General features: G+C 52.6%; 1 long non-coding RNA gene and 1 pseudogene across 1 annotated transcript; both read left to right on the top strand.

Moving 5' to 3' along the window:
• Positions 1–5,157: 5,157 nt before the first annotated feature.
• On the top strand, positions 5,158–17,916 carry LOC116567914. The gene is made up of 4 exons (XR_004276423.1): positions 5,158–6,091; positions 8,207–8,317; positions 14,763–14,801; positions 17,481–17,916. It is a non-coding gene; the product is annotated as an uncharacterized LOC116567914 (long non-coding RNA).
• Positions 7,256–7,961, top strand: LOC116567913 (annotated as a pseudogene).
• Positions 17,917–23,746: the final 5,830 nt, after the last annotated feature.

The following is a 23,746-nucleotide window of genomic DNA, read 5'->3' on the forward strand; positions in this document are numbered from 1 at the left end:
AGAGCAGCGGCCACCTGCCCAGGGTTCTGATGGTTTCCTTGGCATGCAGAGGGAGAGGGTTAGGGGTGGACCATAGGATTTGCTGGTCCCACTCTGTCAACAAGGAGCTTGACCTCTCTAGGCCTCAGTTTCCCCACTGAGAAAGGGAAGAACCTGAGTAAAACCCAGGAACTCCACACAGGAGCAGTACGTTCGGCTCTGACATTCTGACCCTTTGTTCATGCCAGGCTCTGTGCTAAACGCTTCCCAACACCCACATGAGACTTCCCAAAATTCAAAATGCCCATTTCACAGATGAGCAGACTGAGGCTCTGAGAGGCAAAGAAACTTGCTGAGGTCCCTCCCTGGGTTTTGAGGCCAGGTCTGTGTGGCCCCAAAGGCTATTTCTAACTACTAGGCTGTGAGCCTGAGGCCAGGAGAGCTGAGTGGAAGGGATTCAGACTAGGGAAGTAAGAGGCAGGAAAAGTCTGGAAACAGGCCCACAAGAACATTTCATGTCTCCTGAATCACCAGCTGTCAGAACTGGGAAGGTCCTCAAAGGTCATACATTCATCTCTCAGAGGGTAGAGGGGAAACTGAGGCCAAGGAGGGTTGGGCATGCCCAGGTCACAAGAAGGTGGTACGGGGCCCATGTCTCCCAAGGGATAGCCAAGGGCTTTGCAGTGCGTGTCCGGGTTGTCATAGAACTGTGTGGATGGCCTTCACATTTGGGGACGATGCTATTGGCCCCACAGGCCAGCCCCAGGGAGTGAGTGGCCTGGGCACTTCCAGAAGTCACATCTACATCTCTGACATGGTTGCTTAGGGTCAGAACTGTGGTTATGGGTCCATGTGAGAGCAGGGTCAGGGCTCGGTTTGGCCAGGGCGATGTGCCAAGATGAATCAGGGCTTGGTCTGTGGCTGGGGTCAAGGCTGAGGACTCCAAGGCGATGAATTGCCTATAAAGGACCAAATGGATTTCAAGCCTGTAGACCAGGGTTGCAGTGGTGTGGCTGCGGGAGGTAGGATGAGCTGGGACATGGATGGGGCTGCGAGTCTCCAGACCGGGGCTCTGGAGTCTCTGGAGGCAGGAGCTGGGGGCTCCCTGCGCCATACAGCCATCTTCCATACCCCCACTGTCTGGCTCCAGCAAGCCTGGAGAGTGCCAACACTCAGCTCTCCTCCTTGCCCCCAGGACAACCCCACCCCTCTCCTCTGGAGAGAAGCAGATGGCCTTCAGGCCCTGCCTCTCTCTGGACTTGCCTCCTGTGGGACCAGAAAAGCCATCTGCCCCCTGGTTCTAGTCCACCTGTGCTCAGAGCCCCTTCTCGTCCCACGTGAGCAGGAGAGGAACCATCTGGAGGCCAGGAGAAAGGTCGTTCTGCAGGGTTGGGGATGGGGATGCTAAGCAAGGGACAATCGTGGGCATCGTTCCAATGCAGGACACTCCTCAACATGCTAGCTTCACCCCTGCCCCCATCCGGAACTCTTCCTGTATCTGAGCACTTATTCCCCAGCCAGGCCGCACGAGGTTGAGGCCAATACCCCCACTTCACAACAAAGGAAGCGGAGGCTCAGACCCATGACTTCGCTTGCTCTAGGTCACAGCTGGCGGGGATCGGGGTCCCCCCGGGCTTGCCGGCTCTGAGACTGGGGCCATACCGGCTCCTTGCAGGGAACCCTCCACTCCTCTGCCCATCCCAGGCCCCAGGGAAGGACACACAGGCTGACTGCAACAGGGTGGGTGACTAAATCCTGAGAAAGCCGGACCTGCCCTCTCAGAATCATAGGAGAAATGGTTTCCCTGAGGTGGGGAGTGAACCACCCGACCCTCCAGTGCATGAACTTGGTGGCCCACCCCCACCCAGTGATGATAATGACCGTCAGCCATCCCGGAGTGCTTAGCCTGGACCAGAGTCTGTTCAAAGCAGTTTCCATGTACTTGCTCCTTTTATCCTTCCAACTACCCTAGGAGAGAGGGACTCTCATTCTTCCCATTGAAAAAAAAAGATAAGATTTAGTGTTTAAAAGTTTCAGATTTACAGAAAAAATTGAGAAGATAATACAGAGTTCCCATATACCCTCCCCAACACACACCTGGGTCCCCCTTTGATTAATACCTGACATTCTATGGAGCATTTGTTACAACTAATGAGTTGATGTTAACATCCATACCTTACTCAGATTTCTGTAGTTTTTACCTGATGTCATTTTTCTGGTTCAGGATCCCACCCAGGATACCACACTACACTTAGCTGTCCTGTCTCCTTAGTCTCCTCTTGCCTCGGACAGGTTCTTAGACTTTCCTTTTTTTTTTTTTTTTAAATGACCTTGACAGTTTTGGGAAGTGCTGGTCAAGTACTGTGTAGAATGTCCTTTTATTGGAATTTCTCTCGTGTTTTTCCCATGATTAGCCTGGAGTTACAGGACTTGAGGAGGGAGACCGCAGAGGTAAAGTGCCATTTCATCACATCATATAAAAGACACATACTTATCCCCATAACCCATCATTGTCATTGTTGATATTGACCTTGACCACTAGCTAACGTAGTGTGTTAGAACTCTAAACTGTCAATTTACTCACCTCACCCTCAGACCCCTCCCTTTCTATACTGTTCTCCTTGGAAGGAAGTCAGTAACCCATTTTACAGGTGTAAAACCTGAGGCACAGAGAGGTTAAGAAACTTGCCCCAGGTCACACAGCAAAGGCAAGAGCCAGGATCTGAACCCTGGCAGTTTGGCTTCTGGGACCCTTCTTCTGACCAACTGCCATTAACTCTCAGGAGTGTAGTGAGACATTTATAAATGTAGCATGAGCACTATTTTAGCAAAATAAAGCAGTGTGGGGCCAAGTGCAGAAACTCAGAGCTACACAGGCCTCAGTACCGGGCTCATTCCTCCCACTGAGACTCTGACCAAGTCACACCATGTCACAGGGCCTGTCACACAGAAGGTGGTCAACAAACGGGAGCTTCAGAAGGTGTGGACAAATGGTAGGTTTTCAGAACCAGCCTCCAGACCAGGAAGATACTGCACCGCTGAGGCAGGAGGGCTAGCCTGGGCCTCCAAGCTGTGTCCCATCCCGCGTGGGGAATAGTCAGCATTGCCTGCCTTGACAGTGCCGAAAGGATCAGAGTCAGATGCCAGGTGTGGCTCTTGACCTTGTCTGCTCCAAACATGTGACTGCCACATGGTCTGAAAGAAGTAAAAACTCAGTTCTGAACAGCTGGGCAGGAAAGGACGCCAGAAATCACCCTCCTCCCATTTCACAGAAGAGACAACTGAGGCTTCAGGGTGGAAAGGCACTTAGTCAGGGCCGCACGGAGATGGACACGTTCACGCCCAGCCCCAGGAGAGAGGCCTGTGATAACAACAGGTGCTTACACTTGCCTGCAGGAAGCCCCCCAACACGTCTCATCTCATCTGATCTTGCCAGGACCATACGACCACTGGCCCCATCTGCTGCAGGGTGCCAGCTCGGGGGCAGTTTGAGGCTATATTCACTTGACCAGCAAAACGGAAGTGGTGAGAGGAGCCTGGCTGCAGGGCACTGAGCTGGGTGTCCCCACTATACTGACAACCTCGCTTGCTGGAGCCCAGGCCCAGGGGGTCCCCAGATGGGCTCCCCTCACACCCACCCCCCCAACCCCAGCGTCTTTGCAGAAGTATGGCCCCTCTTCATTTTACAAGGAACACTGCTCTGTTTATCCTCCAGCCCATCTCATGAAAGGTAAGAGGAAGACAAACCCACAGACTGAGGCAAAAGGACCCCACGCCTGCCACTGTTTCTGCTGGTGGATTTTCCCTCTGCTTCCAAATGCGGAGGAGCCAGCCAATCCAGAGGAGAAATCGGGCTGGGGGCTGGGCAGCTGCAGCCAGGGGTGGGTGTGGACAGGGTGGGGGTAGGCAGGACAGGACCAACCAAATGCAATTAGTTTATTCTGCAGCAGCCCTGAGAAGTGTCAGAGTCCTGCTGGTTTGAAGGACCCCAAGACCCAGTTCTAATACCACCGAGTTACTGTGTGACCTTGGACAAGCAACTTGGCCTCTCTGGGCCTTTGTTGCCTCACCTAAAAAATGATGGCTTGGGTCCCTCAGTGATTCCCAACCCTGGTTACACTGGTGGGGAGGTCTTTTAGAGCACATAACTAAGGTTTGGGGGTGTCCCCACCTCAGGTGATTCCACTGAGCAGTCAGTTGAAAGTCCCTGAACCGACGATCCTGTGTCAGGAGCCTTCTGGCTCAGGCATTTTACCAAAGGTAGGATCAGTGCCCACCTCTACCACTTACTGCCATGTGCACTTGGACATGGCGCTGCCCTGTCTTGTGCCTCATTTTCTCCATCCGTAGATAGTCCTAACCTTCCCCGCACGAGGGTGTTGGGAGGATTAACCTTCCTTTGCCAAGGAAGGTCTGGACGAGCTGGTATGAAAATAGTAGGGTTGGCAGTCCTGGGAAGGGACCTCCGCTAGTCACATGCCTCTGGATCGGCGGGGAGGGTATAGTGAGCTCTGCCCCAGGGCTTTCTCCAAACGGATTCATTTCCATCAGCCCATGGGCGCCCCCATGGCCGCCTTCCCATGCGCCCCCAAGAGCCAGCACTGCCCGGGGTGCAGCGGGGGCCTCAGGAGGCAGCAGGATCCCTACCGGTGGGTGTGTAAGCAGAGGCTGGACTACTGATTGGCTCACCAGGGGGCAAGCTGCTTCGGGCTTATTCGAAAAGGGTGGGACAGACATGGGGGCCCAACTGTCTCAAGAATGTCTGCTTCTCTCATTCCAAACCTGGGAGTCTAGAATTCCTTTGGCCAGTTCTCGGCCTTCCCCTCCCTCTCCAGGGCCCCCTCCCCAGGGTCCTGGGGGCCCGAGGTGTTACAGTTGCAGCAGGGGGACCTGGTGTTACGGGAGGAGGGGGACTGGAGGCAGCGGCCAGGGGCCTATCCTGGGGTGCAGAGGAGGCTGCTGGCTCCCCTGGGGCTCGGGGTGTCCCCTCGGAGGAAACAGAGCTCATTAAATGCCAGAAATTCAGCTCTGGACAAGTCACTGCCTCCGGTGAGCCTCTGTTCCCTCACCAGCATACTAACTGCTTGGGTCTAACTGTGACGCGATGGTGAAGGGCTCGTGACGTCACGCTTGCGGCTGACGCCTCACGGATCACGAGGTGCACGTAGGGCACGGCGTGCGCATGCGTCTTCTGTTTCTCCTCTCGATTCCAGTAGGTGGGGTCTCAGCTCACTCGGTTCTCCTGCTGCACGTTCGCTCTGTGCCTACCTTGAGGCGGAACGGCAAATCCTCTTGCCCACAGCACCGCGGCAGGGAGCACCAGAGGACAGACTTGAACTCAGGGCCGTCCGGCTCCCAACCTCCCAACCAAGGCAGCCCTGATGGACTGAAATGGGCAGAAAGGTCTTTGTAGAGCTCCCAGCTCTCCGGGGATGCCGTACGGTGGCAGCTGTTGTCCTGTGTCGCAGTGACACCTGCTACAATTCAGAAAGCCTGGGCTCAGCCCCTGAGCTGCCAGTAGAGAGAAGGGTGGGGGCAGGTGTCATTGCTTGCTCTGGACTGGGGCTCGCTGCAGGGGAGCAGAAGCCTGCCTCCCAGTGCCCCCAGCACAGCTCGCACCTGGTGTGGATGACAGCAACACCTGCAGCGCAGCCTGAACACCTCCGGCTGTCTGCCGACCTGTGCTCCAGTCACTTTCTGTCCCCTAACGGGCAGCCAGCCCAAAAGTGGAACCACCCTGCTCTCCATTTAACAGCTGAAGGAACTGGGACACTGAGAGGTTTAGTAAGCTGTCCAAGGTCACAGAGCAGAGAAAGAGCAGTCAAGGCTTAGGTCCCGACTCCATCCTTGAACATCGGGGCTCTAAGATGTTAAGGGTAGACACCTGCTTAAGAGGAAGAGGTCTCTAGATGAAGCACTTAGACTGTCCCCACTCTTCCTGGAATCCAGTCCGGCTCTGCCACTTCCTGCCTGTGTGACTTTGGGCAACTTGTTCAAGCTCACTGCACATTTCAGTTCTCTGTGGAGGACATGGGAGTGAAAACCAAGTACCTACCTTCTGGGCTCCTGTGGCACCTCAGATGTAAAGTAGCCTGGCTTCGAGTAGGCCCAGGTAAGTCAGCTGTGATCACAGTTATGGTTATTTCACAGTTTAGACAGCGCAGTGGTTACCTCTGGGAGTGTGACGGCGGGAGACCTTCCACTTTGTTCTCACCACACTTTGGTAGCATTTTGCATTTTTTTCAATGAGCATTTACCTCCATTGTGTTATACATATTTTTTTTAAATAAAACCCTCTGGCTGAGCTGAGGTGTGAGTAGGCGGCAAGAGGCCTCTTGTGGCTAGTAAACTGCTGTCTTTGGAGAAAAAAAGAGGGACCATTTGATTGTACTTCATATAACCTGAGTCACGGCTTGTGGGTATGTGAAAGGCCAACGCACTCTCATCCAGTTTAACAAGAATCAAGTTTGCCCCCCCGACGCTTGGCTGCAAAGGGAGCACTGGACCTGGAGCCCAGCAGCTTTGGTGCTAGCTTCCCATTTTGCCACCACTTGTCACGAAATCTTTATTTCTTTGCCGGCACTGAGTATCCATTGTTCACCAGGTCCAGTGTGAGCCCTGGAGCACAAAGCACAGGACAAAGCAGAGGTGGCCCCCATCCTCCTGTGACCCACGGTCCAGCAGGGGAGGCCGCCACTAGCAAGTCATTCACAAAGAAATATTAAATTGCCACCTAATGAGTGCAGGGGGGAGGGGCAGGGTAGAGGTGCTCTGAGAGCCTCTATGAAGGCAGGAAGTGGCCCAGGCCAGGAGCAGAAGAAGGATGCAACACAGAGACAGAGGACAGCATGGACAAAGACCAGGTGGTGCAGAGGATCATAGTGGACCTAAGGGAGAGAAAGTGTGCCTGGAATGAAGGGGGCAAAGGAGAGGTTGGCATGAGACAAAAGAGGGTGGGGTGCAGGGGTGGGCCATACAGAGAGGGTTGAAGTGGGGATTTGGCCTTCATCCCAAAAGCCACAAGGCCAGAAAGGAAACCAGTGAGATACTACCAGGTGATAGCCCTCCAAATCCTAAAGACAAGAGATTAGGTAGAGGGTCAGAGTGGACCCCTGCCAATCTCCAGTTCCTTAAACTGCATAGGCCTGTGCACAGTGCATCAGAAATAGCTCTTTCCGTAGCTGCCATCTTGCATCCCCGTGTGTGTGCACCTAATCTCAGCTGGTGCGCCCGAGACCCCCCTGAGCACCAATCCTAGTCCCCTGCGCGGTCCCATTTCCGCTCCAGCAAGATGAAAGAAACTATCATGAACCAGGAGAAACTCGCCAAACTGCAAGCACAAGTGTGCATTGGTGGGAAAGGAACTGCTCGCCGAAGGAAGAAGGTGATTCATAGAACAGCTACAGCAGATGATAAAAAAAACTTCAGTTCTCCTTAAAGAAGTTAGGGGTAAACAATATCTCTGGTATTGAAGAAGTGAATATGTTCACAAACCAAGGAACAGTGATCCACTTTAACAACCCCAAAGTTCAGGCATCGCTGGCAGCGAACCCTTTCACCATTACAGGCCATGCTGAGACGAAGCAGCTGACAGAAATGCTACCCAGTATCTTAAACCAACTTGGTGCAGTCTGACTAGTTGAAGAAGACTGGCTGAAGCTCTGCCCAAACAATCTGTGGATGGAAAATCACCACTTGCTACCGGAGAGGAGGAGGATGATGAAGTTCCAGATCTTGTGGAGAATTTTGATGACGCTTCCAAGAATGAAGCAAACTGAATTGAGTCAACTTCTGAAGAAGATAAAACTTGAAGTTACTGGGAGCTGCTATTTTATATTATGACTGCTTTTTAAAATTTTGTTCATGGATCTGATAAAATCTAGATCTCTAATATTTTTAAGCCCAAGCCCCTTGGACACTGCAGCTCTTTTCAGTTTTTGCTTATACACAATTCATTCTTTGCAGCTAATTAAGCTGAAGAAGCTGGGAATAAAGTTTGAAACAAGATTAGTAAAGTTCTTTGCCTAGGGAAAAAAAAAAAAAAAAAAGAAAAGAAATAGCTCTTCCCCATTCACTTACCCATTCTCCATTCACTCACAGACACAGCATTTAGATAGCATTCTAAGACTATAGATAGCAATTAAATTCTAAAAATAATTTAATTCTTTTTAAAATTTAATTTAATTTAATAACTTCTTTTTCTGGTTACAAAATATGTACTCTATAGTGAAAAGCCCTTGATGCTGGGATGTAAGCCTGGGAAAGGCTTTTGCAGAATGATGGCCGGCCCTGTGGAAGTCTCTTCATCTCTCTGCATCCGGTACTTGTGCTCTGTGGGGTGAGTAGATACCACAGGGATTAGGGATTCAGCTCCCTTCCTGAGGCTGTCCTTCAGTGAAGAATGATAGCTAGAGGATGTAGCTAGGAGGATAAGGAATAACTCCTAAACCTGTTCTAGGAGCTGTCCTACGACTCTTGAGGTCCTTGAAAGGTAGTGAGTTCCCCATTCCTGGAGGTATGTAACCTGTCAAGGTATATATATATATATATATATATATATATATATATATATATATATATATAAAAGTAGGACTCCCATGCAAATACAGATTGAACAAATGTAAAAATTTGTTTAACTCATGAGTATGAGCAGCAGTAAGATGGCAATGCTCTTTCAAAGGATACTAGGGGAACCATTAAAGAATACTAGAGAAAGAATGTTAGAAGAAAATGGCCCGGTTAGATACAAAACTGGTTAATGTCCTAAAGGGCCAACAAACCATAACCTTTGGGGGTTCTCTGTTAGACAGAAATCCATAAGTTAACATATAACTTTTTTTTTTAAGATTTTATTTATTCATTTGACAGACAGAGATCACAAGTAGGCAGAGAGGCAGGCAGAGAGAGAGAGAGGAGGAAGCAGGCTCCCCGCTGAGCAGAGAGCCCGATGCGGGGCTCGATGCCAGGACCCTGAGATCATGACCTGAGCCAAAGGCAGAGGCTTTAACCCACTGAGCCACCCAGGCGCCCCAACATATAACTTTTAAAGTCACACCTTCTAACAGCATACACTAAGCCAAAGGTACATCCCTCCAGATAATTAAGCACCCAAGGCAGGCCTGTTAAATGGAGCCCTGATGTGACAATGAAGAGACCTGCCGCCTACTCCTTGCCTATTTCCAAGTGTTAGATGATTTTTCTTAACAAAGCGAGGCAACTGGCTGCTGTGAATCAGCAGGGAGCTCTGTCGACAGAGGGCTGGTCTGGTACATTACCTTATGAATTTTGGAACACTGAAAAAATAAAATAAAATCAAAAAACGAGAAAAAAAAGATGACTATCCCTGAATTGAATGGCTTAAAACAATAAACACTTATTATGTTGTAATTTCTCTGGGTCAGGACTTGGGGAACATTTCGGTGCCTCCTTCCGGCCTCCACTCTTCGATGGGGTTGCAGTCAGACACCCTCCCCGGGGCTCAGTCCCATCCATGGAAGCAGCCAGGGCACCACGAAGGTGAAACCAGCTCAAGGAGCTTCCATCAAAATCTGGTCCCTGCCTGGCCAGGCGTGGGGGACGAAGAGACCACCTTCTCCTCCCCTCTTGCCTCCCAGACCAGTCCTCACTGGAAGAGGAGATGAGCAACCAGGAGGGAGAGCAGTGACCTCCGGGTACCCCATGCCCAGAGGATGCCCAGGATCCGATCTGGGAGGGCGACTCCAGGGGGAAACAAGGGGGCAAATCCAGCCGGCAGGGAGTCTGCCAGTTTCGGGGGTAATTATTTTGCAAAGCTTTACAAAGTTTCGGAAAATCTTGTTTCTCCCTCCACTGAAACCATTGTTTTTCAAGGGAAATTGAATTAGAAGTTGGTGGCTGGAGGACCCAGAGAGGGAAGAGTAAGCCACATGTTTTTCTAACTAACTGGATGTCTGTGTTGTGCCAACAAAACCAGGAGCTCTTCACACTCCGTGTTTAGGACCACCAGGGCTGCGGCCAGGGATGAGAGAGAGCCCTTAGCAGCTCTGGGGACAGGGGCAAGATTGGAGGGTGCCCCCTAAATCAGCCCCTTTCATCTGGACTGGAAGGATGGTGGGATGTAGCAGAAAGGTGGAGTCAAGCCCTTGGTGCTGGGATGCAAGCTTTTTGCAGAAAGGCCTCGTTGAACTTCTCCATCTCTCCGCAGCCAGGATTAGTGCCCTGAGTGGTGAGCTGATCAGAAGGCAAGATGAGACAGAAGCTCTTCTGTCTTCTGTCTCCTGCTGTCTTCATTGCAGTTAGATCCCCAACATCACCTTTTTGAGAAATGGCCAATCAGCACCAGCCTGCCGGCCATCTCCGTGTGGTGGTAGAGACTGGCTGGGGGGCTGTGGAGCTGAGGCTGAGCTCAGTGCGAGAGGGTGCGGGGAGCGACTAGTTATGCCTGTTATCGATGCTGGGCGCCACATGTGCCGTCTATTTGCTAGTCCTAATCAAGGTCAGTTCCCTCTACCCGAGCAGAAGGAAGCTGAGCCCTGAAGAATTAGAGGGGCATTAGACTTTCCAAAGGTGACTCTTCCACTTCACATGCTTATTGACAGGTCCTCCCTGGAAACCCTTCAAGCCTAAAAAAAAAAAAAAAGTCCAAAATCTTCCCCGGTCACTCAAGAACCATCCTGACCTGGTTCCGAGCACACTTTCCAAACTTCGTTTCCCTCCCGAGGACTGTTCCGACTGGGCAGGACGGCTCACACCCCTCCCTCGCCCCTCTCCAGGTCTCTGTCTGTGCTGCGCCTGTGCCTGGGATGCCCTTCCCTTGTCTCCCTGGTCAGCTTCCTCTCCCACCCCTTCTAGCCCAACCCGCACAGCCCTCCCTCTCTGTTTTCCCTCCTGGTCCTGGCCAAACTGTACACCGTGACAATATTCCCATGGGTTCTCTCCCCTGCTGAACAGGGAGTTCCTGGGACTAACCGAGTCGGCTCTGTTTTCATCCTCTCCCCCTTTCTAGCACAGAGCCAGGCATCTGGACCCTCAGCAAATACTCCCTGAGTGGATTACAGGAATGTCTGCGCTCGCAGAGAAAGCAGTGTCCTCCTCACGCGGGACCGCTGGACTCCTTGTGCAGTGCTCTCCTCAGAGCCCCAGGCGTCCTTCTCAAAGTCTGGCTCTCCCACCTCAGCTCTCCCCTGGCTTTACCATGGCCAGCTAGCCTTCCTTTCATTCTCTCATCCCCTAAGAGGCATCAGGAGGACCCGATTTAGGGCTGGCCTGATTGGGACCTGGTGGGGCAGCCAAAACCAGAGAAAACCATGTCAAAAACCTATTATCTCCCCAGCCCTTTGGCTCAGGACATTCATCTCTCCACACATTTCTCTCTCCTTCCAGTGGGGTGGAGATGGGGACCTGAGGACGCTCTGATGCTCCTTTACCCTGCGGATGAATGAGTCCAGTGTAGAGGAAAAACCCCTGCACTGGGAGTCTGTCACAGGGTCTGACTGCATGACTTTGGGCAAGTCTGATACCCTCCCTGGGCCTCACCTGCACGGGAAAGAAAAGGACCCCTCCAGTTCTAGCAGACGCAGCTCATTCCTGCCTCCCGGGAGAGGAAGAAGCCTAGGACTGTGTTCTGGGAGTGGAGAAGGAGCTCCACCACTCTGTGCCCTGAGAGCCTGGCCTCTTGGCCCCATACTCGAGCTCCCTCCTCTGGGGTCACGTGTCTCAGGCTGCCAGGGAGACTGTTTCTCATAAACCCAACCATCACAAAGCCTTCCTGGGCCAAAGTGATTTGTGAGCTGGAAACCAGAAGAAGGCTCCATCTTTTCTGTGCATTTGGCAAACAAATACCTTTGAGGGGGGCCAGCTTTGATTAAAGACATTTACCTTGTTAAAAATATTTATACGCGCACAAATACCCGCATGAGTATTTAGACTCATTACATTGTAAAAAAAAAAAAAAAAGAAAGAAAGAAAGAAGGAAAGAAAGAAAAGAAATTCCTTGAAGGAAAGAGAAAGAGAGGCGGGGAAGAGGGGGGAAATGGCGAGAGGAGAACTGAGTGCTAATGATTTGGGCGGGGCCGCAAACAGCACAGCTGCTTGCAGACATCCTGAGGGGGCTTCCAAACCCTCCACCTCCCACTCTTCTCCGTCTTCCCTAGCTGCAGGAAGCAGATTCCTGCCTCTCAGCCTTTGCTCCTGCACTTTTCCTGCGTGGAGCGCCCTCTCTGTCTGCTCAGTCTTACGGTGCGTTGGGAGGCATGACAGATGATGGAGTTGGGCTCTGGGCTCGGAAAGGCGTGGGTTCCAGTCCTTCCTCTGCCTCCTTCCTTCGAGTTAACTCACCTCTCGGAGCGTCAATGCCCTATCTGAAAATAGAGAGAGTAGGAATGTCATCCATTGGCTTTAAATAGGTGTAAAAATATTTTAACATGCATAGAAGGGTGTGTGCCTAAGTTTAAATAACGAGAAGGTCCATAAGCGCTCCAGCATGCCTTTGCTGACAACCCCGCCCTCCATGCTCTGCCTCCTTCGTCACTCGGCAAGACTGACCCTCCGTACGATACTGGGAGACAATTGCCATGGGGGCAAGGGCGGGTCTCCCAGCCACTGGTCACACAGTGCCTGGTCACAGTGCCTGTGGGTGAATGAATGAATGAATGAATGAGTATGCAGCATGGCCGCTCTGGGGGTAGAGGTGGTTCATTGCAAGAAACATTGGCTGAGCACCTATAGTGCTGGGAGCCGGCAGCTTCATCTGCGTCCCCTCCTTCAAATTAGGCTGCCACCCCCCCACACTTCCCTGATGCCTCTGGTACACATGCCCACACTGCCCACGAGGCATGGCATGCAGTAGGCACTCGTCAAACGCTCGTCACTGGGGAGGCTGTGACCGGGATGCTGCAGCTGCCCATCAATGTCCAGCCTCTGGGCAGGCCTGCTGATCCCAGTCACTCAGACTCTTTGATTTTTGAATCATGTGGACGTTGTCTACTAATTGTCCAGTTGTTCCTACTGCTTAACAAATTACCCTAAAATGCAACAGCTTTAAACAACCATTTGATTTTTGTTGGCCATGTTGTCAGGAATTCAGAAGGGGCTTGGCAGGGTGCTTATTCTTGGGTGCCTTGTAGGCAGGTCCAGTCAGATGCTGGCTGGGGCCGCATTCATCTGAAGGCTTGATGGGGCCGGATGTCCAAGCTGACTCACCCCCCCGGCCGGCGGCTAGGAGCTCGGTGGGGCTGGCGGTGGAGTACTGACACACGGCTCTCCAGCTTGGTGGCCTCAGGGTAGTCTGAGGTCTCACGTGAAAGCTGGCTTCTCGAGCACAGGTGTCTCAAGAGAACCAAGCAGACGCCCCGTGGCCTTTGATGACCTAACATGAAAGTCACATCCTGTCACTTGCATCTCACTCTAATGTTAGAAGCAGACACACTCCCCCCTCCCCCAGCCCCAGATTCAAGGAGAGGGGTTGTAATATACCTCTGGATGGTATGAACATCAGAGAATTCTAATGATTTTCCCTTTTTAAAGATTTAAGGAAACCTGATTATCTCTGCACTAAATAGAAAACCAATATCAAGTAACTACGAAAGTCAATGCAAGGAAAGCAAAAATTGTCATGGAACAAACTTATCAGCTTAAATCGACATGGACGTATTACCTCACTGCTCCCATAGGTCAGAAGTCCAGGCACGGGGTCACTGATTCCAGCCTGTTGGAAGAGCTGAAACCTCCCTGGGACTGAGGCGCCTCTCGCGAACTCACTGGTGGTAGCAGAATTCACCCCATGGTAGCCGTGTGGCAGCATCTGTGTTCTTGCTAGCTGTCAGCCCGGGACCACTCTTACCTTCCAGCACTCCGAGCCCCCCACCACTCCTTCCTATGTGGCCGCCCACAGGCAGTTCACAGAGTGGTTGTTTGGTATTTTCCAGGCTCCCAGGAACACACTTTTTGACACTTAGCCTTCTTGTAAAGCTTCCTCTGATTAGTCCAGGCCCACCCAGAATAAACACCCCTTGATTAACTAAGTCACATTCACCAGGTTCTGTGCACAGTCAAGAGAACGGGCATGTACACAGGTTGGGGGCGGAGATCCTGGGGCCATTTTAGAATGCCTCCTACCACAACAGTTACAAAGCCCCAGCTAGAGACCCTCCTGTCAAAGCCCCTGGCTCTGAGACTCTACGTCTGGGCGGGATGCCAGCAAGGAAAAGAGGGGTGTGTCAAAAACCCCTTAACCCCTAACTGAGGCTTCTGCCCTGTTGGTAACCAAAGCGTGAGAGAACAGGAGGCGTACTCCATTGTCCCTCTGTGAGTCAAGGCCCCTTAAAGGCCCCTCAAACCACCTCACAGACCAGCTTCTGGGAAGCATGAGACCAGACAAGCTGGACTTTCCAGCTGTCACATTCCGGGACCTTGACCATCTGTCTCAGCTCTATCCTTTCTGCTCATGTGAACTTAGGCTGGTCCCAGTGAGCCTAGGGTTTGGGAATGGGCTCTGCAAACCCTGAAAGGCTGTGCTAATATATTGGGGTCATTATGATGAGGTCTAGACTCCAGAACTCATCTAGCTGTGCCCAGCAGTGGGACAGACAGAGCCCTGCAGCCCTCATAACATTAGGCATCTTTCAGGCCTTCTGTAGCTAGACGTGTCTCCCAAGGCACCAGGCTTGTCCTCTCAGAGGTCTGAGAAGCAGTGGGTCCTGGGGTCCTTCCCCAGGAATAACCCCCTTGTTGCCTCCCCACAACTATGTTAGAGATGGTACATGGCCCAGCATTTGCTCATTCCATGGTTATTTCCTCTGCTTTAGGGAGAAAATCTCCAGCGAATCAAATCTGTGGTTCCACAGGTAAGATTTCTAAGGATGAGGCTGAGTTTAGTGAAGTAAAAAGAATTCATACATATAAATTATATATTAAATGAGGAATATTATGTGTGATATGAATTTAGAGTAAGAAAAGTCATGAGGTTGTTACCGGAATGACTGAAATTTGGAAAAAAAAAAAAAAAAAAGGCATCTTTGGGAGGACAGTTCACCACAGAGTGGCCTGCTGCCCGATTGTGGGGTGCGGCTCGGTTTCTTCCTGAGTCATCAGGCCCAAAGTCAAGGAGTTTAAGACGGGTCCCTGCCTCACCCCCACCCCCCAACCTCCACCCGCCAAGTTCAGGGTGCTCTTCTTTAACAATGGGCAGAGGCAGAGAAGCAGAAAGCATCTCTTTGTCAAGTTGATTGCCTGGCTGGAGTGGGCAGGACAGTGGACCTGCTGTACTCGGTGGAGCTGACCAGGGTGTCCTCTGCAGCCATCCCAACCGGGGCCAAAGGGCAACCTGGCCAGAGCTGGTGGGGCCCAACTTCCTGCTTTAAAAGACCTGAGGGGACCTGGAGGCTCCTGGGTCTGACTTCCGGTGGCTGGGGAGGGGACCAGAGGGAAAGCTTGTGGCAAGGGCAAAGGGGGGCCAGGGTGGGGCGGCTGGAAGACATGTCCACCAGGCACCAGGCAGGGAACACCCAGGCAGGAAACATGGGCAACCAGCAAGCCTTCACCTCAGGGACAGAAAAACCAGCATCGGCAAAGAGTAAATAAATCCACCCTGCCCGGCCTGCGCCAGCTGGCATTGTGGGAGTAGGGGTGCTGGTGCTCGGGGGAACCAGAGCAGATGGGAGGGGGGTTCTGGGGTGGCCTCTCCAAGAAGCCAGAGCATTAACCCACTTACACAGCAGGGAAGCATCCAGGCCCAGCCCATCCAGAGGCCCAAGCTGTCACCTCTGCCCTCAGGGGTCAAAGTGCATTTGTACACCGAGAAAAAGCATCCTTCGTGTGAACGTAATTGACCAAGATGCACTCACAGCCGCGTACCGCGCTGAAACCAGCTCTTCACTCCGTGCATTGTAAGCCTCATGCCAGCTTCCCGACTTCAATCCTGACATTCAAGGCTGCAAAGGTCGGGGCTGAGCCTCTGCAGGGAGCCCTGACCTGCCACCAGCATGTTAGGGGGAGGGGCTGGCTGGCGTAGAGATCCAGGTCTCTAGGAGCTGAGGACAGCAGCACCTGCCACCTGGTGAGGGCTCAGGGAGTTTAACCAGTTTGCTCTCGGCTCCTCTGTGCCAGGCCCTGGGCTGGGCATCGGGGCACAGACACCTGACACGGCTCCCGTGCTCCGAGAGCTCTCGGTCAAGCTGGGGCATGGGCAGCAGGGAGTCAGATAACTCCAGAACAGTGAGTTCAGCTACCCGGGAAGAAGAAAGACCCTTAACCCTCCTAATACCTGAGAGCTGACAGGAACACCACATAGGACAGACGGGGTGGAAGGAAGCCCCGGGAGTCAGAAGCCTCCTAAGACGGACCAGTCAAAGACAGCTTCCCAAAGGAGCTCCCTCTGGGAGTCTTGGGAGGAGGGCCAGGCACAAAGGAGGGAACATTCAAAGCGGATACGTCAGGAGGGCAGAGTCTGGGAAGCACTGCGCAGCGAGCATGGTACCCATGTGGTTGATGGCGGGCCCAGCCTGACCTGGCACCGTGCAGTGCCCCCGACCTGCAGAATCTCACACAAGGTTTACGACATTGCGGTGGGGGCAGCTCACGATGGGCCCATTCTCAAGAGGAGGCTAGCGTGCCCAGTCGCCCTGGATTCCTGGGACTGTCCCGGTTTTAGCACAGGAAGTCCCATGTCCCAGGGAACCCCTTCAGTCTGGAAAAACTGGGATGGCTGGTCATCATAGAACAGAAGTGCTCAACCTCAGCACCACGGACATTTGGGACCAGCTCATCGTGGTTGTGAGGGGCTGTCCTGCACTCTGTGCCATGTTTAGAAGCATATCTGCCCACGGGGTGCCTGTGGCATCCCTCCTTGCGACAACCAGAAGTGTGTCTAGGTATTTCCAAATGTCCCCTGATGAGCAAATTGTCCAGCCTCAGAACAATCCCCCTAGAGGAAACTGAGGCTGCATGGCCCCATCCAAGTCCGCAGAGATGTAAACAGCAAGGCTAGGGTCATTTGAATCCTAAATACACGGACTTTCCACTGAGCCATGTGGCTGCTTCTGGCATGCGCATTGGGACATCGGGACAGAGCTGTGACTCTGCCTCTGATGTGCTGTGTGTCAAAGGCAAGGCACCCCTCCACTCTGGGCCCCCATTTCCTCATCTCTGAAGTGCAGGCTTCAATCTGACAATCTATGAGGCCCCTGGGGTTTAGAGGCTCTGCCTTCCCAGGGACCTGGGAAGAGGCAGCTTGGCTGGCATGGGTGGGAAGGTGGGGGACTGCACAAGATCAGAGACAGGGAAGGGGTTGCCTGGGTGAGGGCGAGTGCCAGGCCTTGGTGTCTGGGCTGAGCCACTGTGGTACCTCTGGACACGTGGCATAGAATGTCTGGGCCCAGGAGGGCTCTGAGCTGTTTACAGTGGGTTCCTTCAGAAAGAGCAGAGGGGTCTGAGCAGTGGGAGCAAGAAGACAGGGGCTGGCAGGGTTCCCGCAGCTGTCTTCATAGCCATCATCATCATCCCTTTCTTTGACTCCTACCTGCTAGCTCTTTGCACCCGTGAGTGCTCAAGAAATCGTGTTTGGAATGAATAATGAATGAATTAACGAATGAACGAATGTCCAGCCCAGCTCTCACCACAGCTGTGCAGAAACCGAAGTCCCTGGGACCGCCCAGCTCTCTCAAGCCTGTTGATTAACCATCACCCCCACTATGCTCCTGCCTCCCCCATGGTCTCATCCTCCCCACCGTCGGCCCTGGCACATGGGGGCCCCTGCAGAGTTTGCTCCCTTTCATGGGGTCATTCTCTTCTTTTCTGGCAGAGAACACAGGGTGTCTAAGCTGGGGGATGCCTGACGAGGAGGGGCTCAGAACCCCCATGCTCCCCACCTCTCCCGCCCCCCACCTTGTGGTTTGCTTGCAGAGGAAGCAGCAGCTGGGCCCAAACACGAGGCTTAGAGATGTGCTTACTGGGGCCGTGTGGAAAGTTACAGCCACCACCACTGAGGTCTTTGAAGACCAAACTGTTTGTGTTCCCCACAGCTATTTGTGGCCAAGGCGCCCACCACCCCCTACACGCCCTGGCTCAGAGCTGGAGACTGAGCAGAACTCAGAGCGCTGTGGCTATCCCCCAGCCAGCCCTGAACCCAGGCCAGACCCAGCCAGCCCAGAACTCAGCCCACCAAGCCAGCTTATCCTAAGCCAGACAAGCCAACCAACCCAACCTGTCTATGCTAGCCCAATTTTACAAACCCAAGTGACCCATCCCATCCCACTAGCTCTACCCAACTAAACCTGCCCACGCCAACCCAAACCAATCACCCAACCAACTAACCCAACCCAAGTAATGAGCTCAGCCCATCTAACAAAGCCTAATTCAACCAAACAGACCAACTCAAGAAGCCCTACCCTACCCACCTGATTCAGCCCGCTTAGGCAAACTCAACTGATTCATTCCAAGTCATCCAACCCAACTTGCTATGAACTGAACATTTGCATACCCTCTGAATTTATATGTTGAAGCCTAAATCATCAATATGTTGGTATGTGGAGGTGGGGGCACTGGGACATAATTAGGTCCTAAGGGTGGAACTCTTATGATGGTGTTAGTGCCCTTATAAAGGGATGAAGAGGGGTGCCTAGGTGGCTCAGTCAGTTGAACATTAGCCTTCAGCTCAGGTCATGATACCGGGGTCCTGGGATCAAGTCCCGTGTCAGGCTTCCTGATTGGCGGGGAACCTGCTTCTCCCTCTCCCTCTGCCTGTAGCTCCCCTGCTTGTGTGCTCACTCTCTTTCTCTCTCTGTCAAATAAATAAATAAAAATCTTTTTAAAAAATAAATCAAAATAAATAAAGGAAAGAAGAGAGCAGAACTTTCTCTCTCCACCTTGTGAGGATATAACAAGTGGATGGCCTTCTGTAAATGAGGAAGAGGGTCTCCATCAAGAACCTCACTATGCCGGCACCTTGATCTTAGACTTCCAGCCTCCAGCACTCTGAGAAACAAATGTTTGTTTTTTAAGCATCCTGTCTATGGTGTTCTCTTATAGCCTAAGACACAACTCAGAAGCCTAACACAACTAACCTAACTGAAGCCAATTAACCAGCCAGATCCATCTAAAGCAGCCCAAACCAACCCAACTCACCCAATCCAGATGAATAAAGCCAGCCCAATATCCTAGCTTAACTATCACAATCCAACTCCCTTTACCCAGCTCCAGCCCATCCAACTCTCCCAATCCAAGGACTCCAACTTGATTCAACTCAACAAATGATTTTCCCTAAGTAGTCCAACCCAAGTAATGAGCTCAGCCCATCTAACCAAGCCTAATTCAACCAACCGGACCAACTCAAGAAGCCCTACCCTACCCACCTGATCCAGCCCACTTAGCCAAACTCAACTGACCCATTTCAAGTCATCCAACCCAAATTGCTATGAACTGAACATTTGCAACTAAGCCAACTCTATGAACTAGCCCAATCCAATTAATTCAGTTTAACTAATCCAACTGAGGCCAGATAACCCAGCTGAACCCAACATGGGTGGCGGGCCCATCTGACTCAAATCCACCTGGTTTAGGATAAAGGCTCTGATTCCAGCTCATTTCCATTTAACCCAACCCCCTTCTAAACATACTACTCATGCTCTTGATGGAAGGGTAGACCAGCTCAGGGAAGCAGGTGCTTTCCTTGCCTACTGAGCAAGGCCCTGAGGAGTGTCATGAAGAAGACCTAGGCCCTTCCCTCAGGGAGCACACGGTCTCTTGGAGTTTGGGAGGAGTTGGCGGACCCCCTACCATGGAATGATCCCCCCACTGTGGGGGCCTGCTCGAATCTGACCCAGGCTTGCAGCATGGAGGAGGCTGCAGTCAGGGCTGTGGGAGCTCTGATCACCAGAAACTATGGCTGACGTGCCCTGGGTGGGGGTCCTGAAGAAGCAGGGTTAGACAGAAGGGAAAAGGAGAGAAGGCATCATGGGCAGATGGAAGGACCAGAGCGAAGGCCAAGAGGTGGGGAGGCCTGGGGCCCTGTTTGAGGAGGGAGAGCAGCCTGCTGTGACTGGGGAGCTCCACATGGGGAGGGTGGGGATGGGAATGGAAAGGAGGGCTGGGAGCAGAGCACAGAGGGCCTCAAGTGTTGCCTGGAGGATTGGATCTCTATGTCTTGGGCAATAGGGAGCCAGGGAGGCTATTGAGCAGGGTAGGGTATGATCACACAGGTAATCATACCTGTGATTTGGAGGGCTCTTCTCCTCCTCCTCCTCCTCCTCCTCCTTCTTCTTTGTTGCCTCCTCCTCCTCCTCCTCCTCCTCCTCCTCCTCCCCCTCCCCCTCCTCCCCTCCCCCTCCCCCTCCCCCTCCCCCTCCTCCTTCTTCTTCTTCTCTTCTTCTTCTTCCTCAATTTTAAGTAGGCTCCAAGTCCATGGGGCTTGAACTCACAACCCCAAGATCAAGAGTCACATGTTCTACTGACTGAACCAGCCAGGTGCCCCTGAAGTTTCTTCTTAAAGAGTAGAGGGGAAGAAGGGAGGGAAGGGCTAGGCTGATTCAGGAGACCTGAGGTTGCTGCAGGTAGAATGGATGAAGGGATCCCAAGAGGGGAACAGTAACAGAGAGGGAAGAGGGGGAGAAAGGTGGGGCAGGGAGGGAGGTAAGGAAATGTGAAAACAGAGAGAGAGCATCCATGTGAGGACATCAGCTTGGAAGGCTCTTAAAGCTGTCTCGGCTGAGCACACCCCTTTTGCAGGGGGGGACACTGAAGGCCAGAAACCAGAGTGTGTCCAGCCAGGGCTTGGGACCCAGCCCACACCATCAGCCCTGTGTTCCCTGCCCAGCAAATACTAGAGCCCAGTTCTAGGGGCGATCGTAAGGACCCTATCTGAAGGCCCAGCTCCTGAGGTCTCTTTTCTGGAAGTCAGCCTTATCCCCATAGAAATAGCTAATGACCCAGGGCCCCTTCCCTGACCCAGTGCAGAGCCCCAGCCTTCTTAGGAGGCCAGGGCAGGCCCCAGGGATGGGGGTTGGGTATCATGAGGCCTTTGGAAGGGGAGTTGCCAGGAGGGGGTAGGAATGTGTGGATAGGGGACAGTAACTGACACTCTGGGTGTGATACAGACCAGTTAGGCCACCACAAGGGCTATGTCCACTCCATGAGCCCTCCCTGGGGAGTGCAACGTGCCCAGGTAGGAGGGAATATTGTTACCACCATCACTGAGAGCAAAGCAGACTGCCTTGACTGATCATTGTTCTGACCTCCTCCTTTGACCCCTGGGGAAACTGAGGCCCAGAGAGATACAGAGACTTGTCCAAGGTCATATGGCAGGTCAACGTCAGAGGGGGACTAGAACCAGATTGATGACCCTAGCCCAGAACTGTCAGAGCAGTGCCACCGGGCTACTCACCAGAGGGGAAGAACAATGAGTAGAAGCACAGAGTTGCCAAAGCATGGGGGTTGGACCTGAGCCCAGAAGGTGCCCCTGGCCCCTGGCTCTTCCTCCCCACAGGCCCGGGCTTCCCAGCATGCTCTGCAGTCCTGCCGTACACCAGCTGATCCTCCCAGCAAAGTGTTTCTGAAACTCTAAGGGAACTATTCTTGGCTCTAAACTCTCTACCCGCACGTATCTGCTAGGCTGAGTCCCATTGATTTCAAATTTGTAGGAAAACAGCTGCTGTTGTGACCCATGCTGACAGCACTAGTCAATAAAAACAGCCCTGCCCCTCACCAGGCCAGACAGGCATGCGTGGCTGGGGGCAGGGGATCCATACCAACCCAGAGCCTTTCCATCTCGCCTACCTCAGCCACCATTAGGGAAGGGAGACCAGGAGATACACAGCCTACTGTTTTGAAAAGTGAGTCCCTAGAGGAGTGGCCAGGCTTTGGGGGTGAAAGGAATGGACAGCGTGAGAAGGGATCACCGCGGAGGTGTGCTAAGGGTCTAACTGTTCCCAGAAGGTGGGAAGAGCACAGAGCATCTTTGAAAACATAGCTCATTGATTGAGGAAAACCGAGTCTCAGAGAGGAGCCAAAGGCCATCGGGCTATCTGCCCATCTGCCCAGGGCCAGTCAGTGAGGTCAGAACTGGGACTCCCAGATCAGGGACACAGCACATTCTGCCTCCTTAAAATCAGAGCCAACCAGAAAACCGTAAAGAGGGCCATGAGCTCCCAGCCTCACTCCATGAGGACAGAGACACTCTATCCTCTGGCTCCATAGAGATGGCAGAGCTAGTAGTCTAAGGGCATGGCCAGCGAATCAGATGCTTGGGTTCACATCGCAGCTCGACCATGTATCAGCTGTGTGAACTTTGGGGGGCCTCAGTTTTCCTACCTGTAAAATGGGAATAAGAGTGTTTCTCTCAGATGCAAAGTGTTTAGCGTGGCCCTAGGTGGATAATGAGGACTCGGGAAATGTTAGCGAGTATAACAACTTCTCAACACTTGACACTTAACGTGACTATTGAGTGAATAAATCAGACAACCTCCCCAAGCTCACAGAGGGAGTCAGTGGCAGAACCAGGACCAGAAGTCAGGCTTCTTGACTCCTTGTTTCCTCACGTAAAAGAAGGAGAAATATGCTGAGAAGGGTCAAGGAATTCATGCACAAACTTGTTTGGAATAGCGACAAGCCCCCAACAGACATCAAGGCAGACCGCATGCTTGCTGTGATCCCTCTGCCTGGACTGGGCTCTCTGCCGCCCAGCGTGAGTCATATGCCCACCCCCAATCCAATCAGGGAGGTCCTGGGTGGCTAGGTCTGGGTCGGGGACTGCTGAGGGCATGCCCAGGTCCACCTGAGCCCCAGGAACAGGAGCCCCCAGGTCACAATGTGGCACAGAGGCATCATCCTTCTGTCCACAGCATGTGGACTCTGAGTCACGAGGAAGAGAAAGAATAATAACCATTTCCATGGTTTCCAAGTGCTGCTCGAGGGGTGCTTACACCCCTCCTATCAGGTGGGGACTGTTAGAACCCCAAGTCTCGGATGAGGATGCCAGCAGAGCACGGGGAGACTGAGAGCCTCTTAACGATGATGTCTGTGAGGACCCAGTATGGCGACTGTCCCCACCAGGAGCTTCCATGATTCTAACCAGGAAACGTCACAAATGTTCTCCTGTTTGATGCCCATTCGAGACGTGTAAATTGGTAATGACAGCGGGCGCTGATTTAGCACCTACTATAGACCAGGCATTGTTTTTACATATTAACTCATTGAATCCATGCAATACTCCTACTTACTAGGTCCTAACCACAAGCCCCACTTTATGGATTAGGAAACTGAGGCACGAATAGATTAAGTAATGTGCTTAAGGCCCCACAGCCAATTATTGGAAGGCCAATAATTGGAAGCCAATTATTGGAAGAGAATATCAAGCCCTCATGGTTTTGCCATACAACGGGGGAGATGACACTCGGTATTTCTATAGAACACCTTCCTCTGCTTCTTCCTGCTGGGACAGAGAGCTGACAGTACCTCCCAGTCACCTGCTTGCCAGGGATTCCGCCGGGAGTGTTACTTACATTTAATCTCACGGGACAGACCCCAATGTCAGCCTCCTCATCCCCATTTTACAGACGAAGACACTGAGGCTCGGAGAGGCAGTCTGACTCGCACTGAGTCGCACCCACAGTGGGAAGAGTTGGAGCGGGGCCCGGACTGGTGGGGGACCCCCCCCCATTCTGTGGTGAGGACCTGGATGAATGGGGCGCAACCGCGGTGTGCGGTGGAATGTTCTGGGCCCGTCCCAGCTCTCTCCCAGCACATGTCCAGAAAACCTGTCCCCAGGAAGGGCGGAGGGGTCTGGGCGCCCCGTGGGCCG

The sequence above is a fragment of the Mustela erminea genome, chromosome 10 (genome assembly GCF_009829155.1).
Source record: "Mustela erminea isolate mMusErm1 chromosome 10, mMusErm1.Pri, whole genome shotgun sequence".
NCBI lineage: Eukaryota > Metazoa > Chordata > Mammalia > Carnivora > Mustelidae > Mustela > Mustela erminea.